We start from the raw sequence: 6,270 nt of genomic DNA on the forward strand, positions 1-6,270 counted from the left end.
CTGTTCTGAGACAGAGGCTGAGATTCGGCCACTGCTGCTCTGACTCTCAGGAGAGGGACAGCAAACCACCAGGGAAAGCCGCCAGAGAACAAAAGCCTGGAAATATCAGCTCACAGTGTGCCCATCCTCATCCCCCCTCGCAGGCGACATGGAGATGCTACCCAAACAGGGTTGCCTGAGAATCAGCGCGGCAGGCCCCTCCCCCAGAAGACAGGCTGAAAAATCAAGAAGCCCACATCCCTAAGATCCCTATAAAACAAGGGCGCACGGCCTGGGTCCCGGTCAATAATTTCGGCTCTGGACAACCCCGCAACCTCTCCTCACCAGAATGACGAGAAGGAGAATCTCCCCCCCAGCAAAGAAAAGACAATGAGTCTGTGGCCTCTGCCACAGAACTAATGGATATGGATATAACCAAACTATCAGAAATGGAATTCAGAGTAACAATGGTCAAGATGATGTGTAGACTTGAAAAAAGTATTAACGAAAATGTTAATGAGAATATAGAATCTCTAAGGGTGGAAATGAGAGTGAATCTGGCAGATATTAAAAATTCTATGAGCCAAATGCATGCAAAACTAGATGCTCTGACGGCCATGGTGAATGAGGCAAAAGAACGTATCAGCGAACTGGAGGACGGGTTAGTAGAAGAGAAAGCTAGAATAGAATCTGGACTCAAAAAAATCCACGCACAGGAATGTAGGTTACAGGAGATTTCTAACTCAATGAAACGTTCCAATGTCAGAATCATCAGCATCCCCGAGGGGGTAGAGAAAAACAGAGGTCTAGAAGAGATATTTGAACAAATTGTAGCTGAAAAGTTCCCTAATCTAGCAAGGGAAACAAACATTCGTGGCCAAGAGGCAGAGAGGACCCCTCCCAAGCTCAACCATGACAAACCTATGCCACGTCATGTCATACTGCAATTCACAAATATATGATCCAAGGATACACAATTGAAAGTGGCCAGGGCAAAGAAATTTCTCACGTACCAACGCAAAGGTATCAGAATTACGTCAGACCTGTCTACACAGACCTGGAATGAGAGAAAGGGTTGGGGAGCATTTTTAAAGCTCTTTCAGAGAAAAACGTGCAGCCAAGGATCCTTTATCCAACAAGACTGTCATTCAGAATGGATGGAGAGATAAAGACCTACCAGAATTGCCAGTCATTGACCAATTTCATAACCATGAAATCAGCCTTACAGGAGATATCAAGGAGGGTTCTATAAAAGTAAAAAGGCCCCAAGAGTGATACAGAACAGAAAGTCACAATCTATACAAACAAAGACTTTACAGGCAACATGGCATCATTAAAATAATATCTCTCAATAATCAGTCTCAATGTAAATGGCCTAAATGCTCCCATAAAGTGCCACAGGTTTGCAGATTGGATAAACAGACATGACCCATCCGTTTGCTGTCTACAAGAGACTCATTTTGAACATAAAGATACATTCAGACTGAAAGTAAAGGGATGGAATACCATCTTTCACACCAATGGACCTCAAAAGAAAGCTGGGGTAGCAATTCTCATTTCAGACAGATTGGATTTTAAACTAAAGACTATAGTTAGAGACACAGAAGGGCACTATATAATTCTTAAAGGATGTATCCAACAAATGGATATGACAATTATAAATATATATGCCCCCAAAAGGGGAGCAGCAAGATACACAAGACAACTCTTAACCACAATAAAGAGACATAGAAATAAAAATACGCTAATAGTAGGGAACCTCAACACTCCAATATCAGCAATAGACAGATCACCTAAGCAAGAAATCAGCAAAGAAATAAGAGCTTTGAATGCCATACAAGACAAGTTGGACCTCATAGATATATATAGAACACTACACCCCAGAACCAAAGAATACTCATTCTATTCCAATGCCCATGGAACATTCTCAAGAATAGACCATGTTCTGGGACAAAAAACAGGTCTCAACCAATACCAAAAGACTGAAATTATACCTGCATACTCTGAGACTGCAACAGTCTGAAATTGGAGCTCAACCACAAGGAAAAATTTGGAAGAAACTCAAACACTTGGAGACTAAGAACCATCCTGCTCAGGAATGATTCAATAAACAAGGAAATCAAAAATCAATTTAAACGATTTATGGAGACCAACAAGAAAGAAAACACAATGGTCCAAAACCTATGGGATACTGCAAAGGCAGTGCTAAGGGAGAAACACATAACCATTCAAGCCTCACTCAAAAGAATAGAAAAATCTAAAATGCAGTTTTTATATTCACACCTCAAGAATCTGGAACAGCAACAGAGGGACAGGCCTAATCCACTCACGAGGAAGTAGTTGACCAAGATTAGAGCGGAAATCAATGAATTAGAAACCAGGAGTACAATCCCCATCCTCCCTCGCAGGGGACACGGAGACTCTAACCAAACAGAGTTGCCTGAGTATCGGCGCGGCAGGCCCCTCCCCCAGAACACAGAAGGCAGGCTGAAAAATCAAAAAGCCCACAACCGGAGGCGCCTGGGTGGCGCAGTCATTGAGCGCCTGTCTCCGGCTTAGGGCGTGATCCCAGCGTTCCGGAAAGGAGTCCCTCATCGGGCTCCTCCGCTGGGAGCCTGCTTCTTCCTCTCCCACTCCCCTGCTTCTGTTCCCTCTCTCGCTGGTTGGCTGCCACATAAATAAATAAATAAAATCTTTATAGAAGAAGCCCACATCTCTAAGATCCCTATAAAACAAGGGGCACGGCCTGGGACCCAGTCAATAATTTTGGGCTCTGGACAACCCCGCAACCTCCCCTCATTAAAATGACAAGAAGGAGAAGCCCCCCCCAGCAAAGAAAAGACAGTGAGTCAGTGGCCTCTGCCACAGAAGTAACGGATATGGATGTAACCAAATTATCAGAAATGGAATTCAGAGTAACAATGGCCAAGATAATGAGTAGACTTGAAAAAAGTATTCAGGAAAATATTACTGAGAATATAGAATCCCTAAGGGCGGAAATGAGAGCGAATTTGACAGAAATTAAAAATTCTATGAGCCAAATGCAGGCAAAACTAGAGGCTCTGACGCCCAGGGTCACCGAAGCGGAGGAAAGGGTTAGTGAATTGGAGGATGGGTTAATAGAGGAAAAAATAAAAATAGAAGATGGTCTTAAAAAAATCCACGCCCACGAATGTTGGCTACGGGAGGTTACTGACTCAACGAAACGATCCAATGTTAGAATCATCGGCATCCCCGAGGGGGTGGAGAAAAATAGAGGTCTAGAAGAGATATTTGAACAAATTGTAGCTGAAAACTTCCCTAATCTAGCAAGGGAAACAAAAATTCGTGTCCAAGAGGCAGAGAGGACCCCTCCCAAGCTCAACCATGACAGACCTACACCACGTCACGTCATAGTGCAATTCGCAAATATGAGATCCAAGGATACAGTATTGAAAGCGGCCAGGGCAAAGAAATTTCTCACGTACCAAGGCAAAGGCATCAGAATTACGTCAGACCTGTCTACACAGACCTGGAATGAGAGAAAGGGTTGGGGGAGCATTTTTAAAGCTCTTTCAGAGAAAAACATGCAGCCAAGGATCCTTTATCCAGCAAGGCTGTCATTCAGAATTGATGGAGAAATAAAGACATTTCAGAATCGACAGTCACTAGCCAATTTCGTAACCACGAAACCAGCCCTACAGGAGGTATTACGGGGGGTTCTATAAAAGTAAAAAGGCCCCAAGAGTGATACAAAACAGAAAGTCACAGCCAATAAAAACAAAGACTTTACTGACAACATGGCAGAATTAAAAGCATATCTCTCAGTACTCAGTCTTAACATTAATGGTTTAAATTCTTGCTTTAAACGCCACAGGGTTGCAGATTGGATAAAAAGAAATGACCCATCCATTTGCTGTCTACAAGAGACTCATTTCAAACCCAAAGGTGCATTCAGACTGAGAGTAAGGGGATGGAGTACCATCTTTCACGCAAATGGACCTCAAAAGAAAGCTGGGGTAGCAATTCTCATATCAGATAAATTGGATTTTAAACTACAGACTATAGTTAGAGATGCAGAAGGGCACTATATTATTCTTAAAGGAAGTATTCAACAAGTGGATATGACAATTATAAATATATATGCCCCCAACAGGGGAGCAGCAAGATACACAAGACAACTCTTAACCACAATAAAGAGACATATAGATAAAAATACATTAATACTAGGGGACCTCAACACTCCACTCTCAGAAATAGACAGAACACCCTGGCAAAGACTAAGCAAAGAATCAAAGGCTTTGAATGCCATACTTGACGAGTTGGACCTCATAGATATATATAGAACACTACACCCCAGAACCAAAGAATACTCATTCTATTCTAATGCCCATGGAACATTCTCAAGAATAGACCATGTTCTGGGACACAAAACAGGTCTCAGCCGATACCAAAAGATTGAAATTATCCCCTGCATATTCTCAGACCACCACGCTCTGAAATTGGAACTCAACCACAAGGAAAAATTTGGGAGAAACTCAAACACTTGGAGACTAAGAACCATCCTGCTCAGGAATGACTCGATAAACCAGGAAATCAAAAATCAAATTAAACAATTTATGGAGACCAATGAGAATGAAAATACAACAGTCCAAAACCTATGGGATACTGCAAAGGCAGTCCTAAGGGGGAAATACATAGCCATCCAAGCCTCACTCAAAAGAATAGAAAAATCTAAAATGCAGTTTTTATATTCTCACCTCAAGAAGCTGGAACAGCAACAGAGGGACAGGCCTAATCCATGCACGAGGAAGCAGTTGACCAAAATTAGAGATGAAATCAATCAAGCAGAAACCAGAAGTACAGTAGAGCAGATCAACAGGACTAGAAGCTGGTTCTTGGAGAGAATCAATAAAATTGACAGACCACTGGCAAGACTTATCCAAAAGAAAAGAGAAAGGACCCAGATTATTAAAATTATGAATGAAAAAGGAGAGGTCACGATGAACACCGTTGAAATTGGAAGGATTATTAGAAATTTTTATCAACAGCTATATGCCAATAAACTAAGCAATCTGGAAGAGATGGAATCCTTCCTGGAAACCTATAAACTACCAAGAGTGAAACAGGAAGAAATTGATTTCTTAAACAGGCCAATTAATTATGAAGAAATTGAGTCAGTGATAAACAGCCTTCCAAATAACAAAACTCCAGGCCCGGACGGTTTTCCCGGGGAATTCTACCAAACATTCAAAGAAGAAATAATACCTATTCTCCTAAAGCTATTTCAAAAAATAGAAACAGAAGGAAAGCTACCAAACTCATTCTATGAGGCCAATATTACCTTGATCCCCAAACCAGGCAAAGACCCCCTAAAAAAGGAGAATTACAGACCCATTTCCCTAATGAATATGGACACCAAAATCCTCAACAAGATACTTGCTAATAGAATCCAACAGTTCATTAAAAGGATTATCCACCACGATCAAGTGAGATTCATACCTGGGATGCAAGCGTGGTTCAATATTCGCAAATCAATCAGCGTGATACATCATATCAACAAGAAAAGACTCAAGAACCATATGATCCTCTCAATCGATGCCGAAAAAGCATTTGACAAAATACAGCATCCTTTCCTGATTAAAACCCTTCAGAGTGTAGGAATAGAAGGTACATTTCTCAATCTCATAAAAGCCATCTATGAAAAGCCTACTGCAAATATTATTCTCAATGGGGAAAAGCTGGAAGCCTTTCCCTTAAGATCAGGAACATGACAAGGATGCCCACTCTCGCCACTATTTTTCAACATAGTACTAGAAGTCCTTGCAACAGCAATCAGACAACAAAAAGGGATCAAAGGTATTCAAATCAGCAAAGAAGAAGTCAAAATGTCCTCTTCGCAGACGACATGATACTCTATATGGAAAACCCAAAAGAAGCCACTCCCAAACTATTAGAAGTTATAGAGCAATTCAGTAACGTGGCGGGATACAAAATCAATGCTCAGAAATCAGTTGCATTTCTGTACAGGAATAACGAGAACGAAGAAAGAGAAATCAGGGAATCCATCCCATTTACAATAGCACCAAAAACCATACGTTACCTTGGAATTAACTTAACCAGAGACGTAAAGGACCTTTATTCTAGAAACTATAAATCACTCTTAAAAGACATTGAGGAAGACATAAAAAGATGGAAAGATATTCCATGCTCATGGATCGGAAGAATTAACATAGTTAAAATGTCCATGCTACCCAGAGCAATCTACACTTTCAATGCTATCCCGATCAAAACACCGATGACATTTTTCAA

The sequence above is a fragment of the Ursus arctos genome, unplaced genomic scaffold (assembly GCF_023065955.2).
Source record: "Ursus arctos isolate Adak ecotype North America unplaced genomic scaffold, UrsArc2.0 scaffold_5, whole genome shotgun sequence".
NCBI lineage: Eukaryota > Metazoa > Chordata > Mammalia > Carnivora > Ursidae > Ursus > Ursus arctos.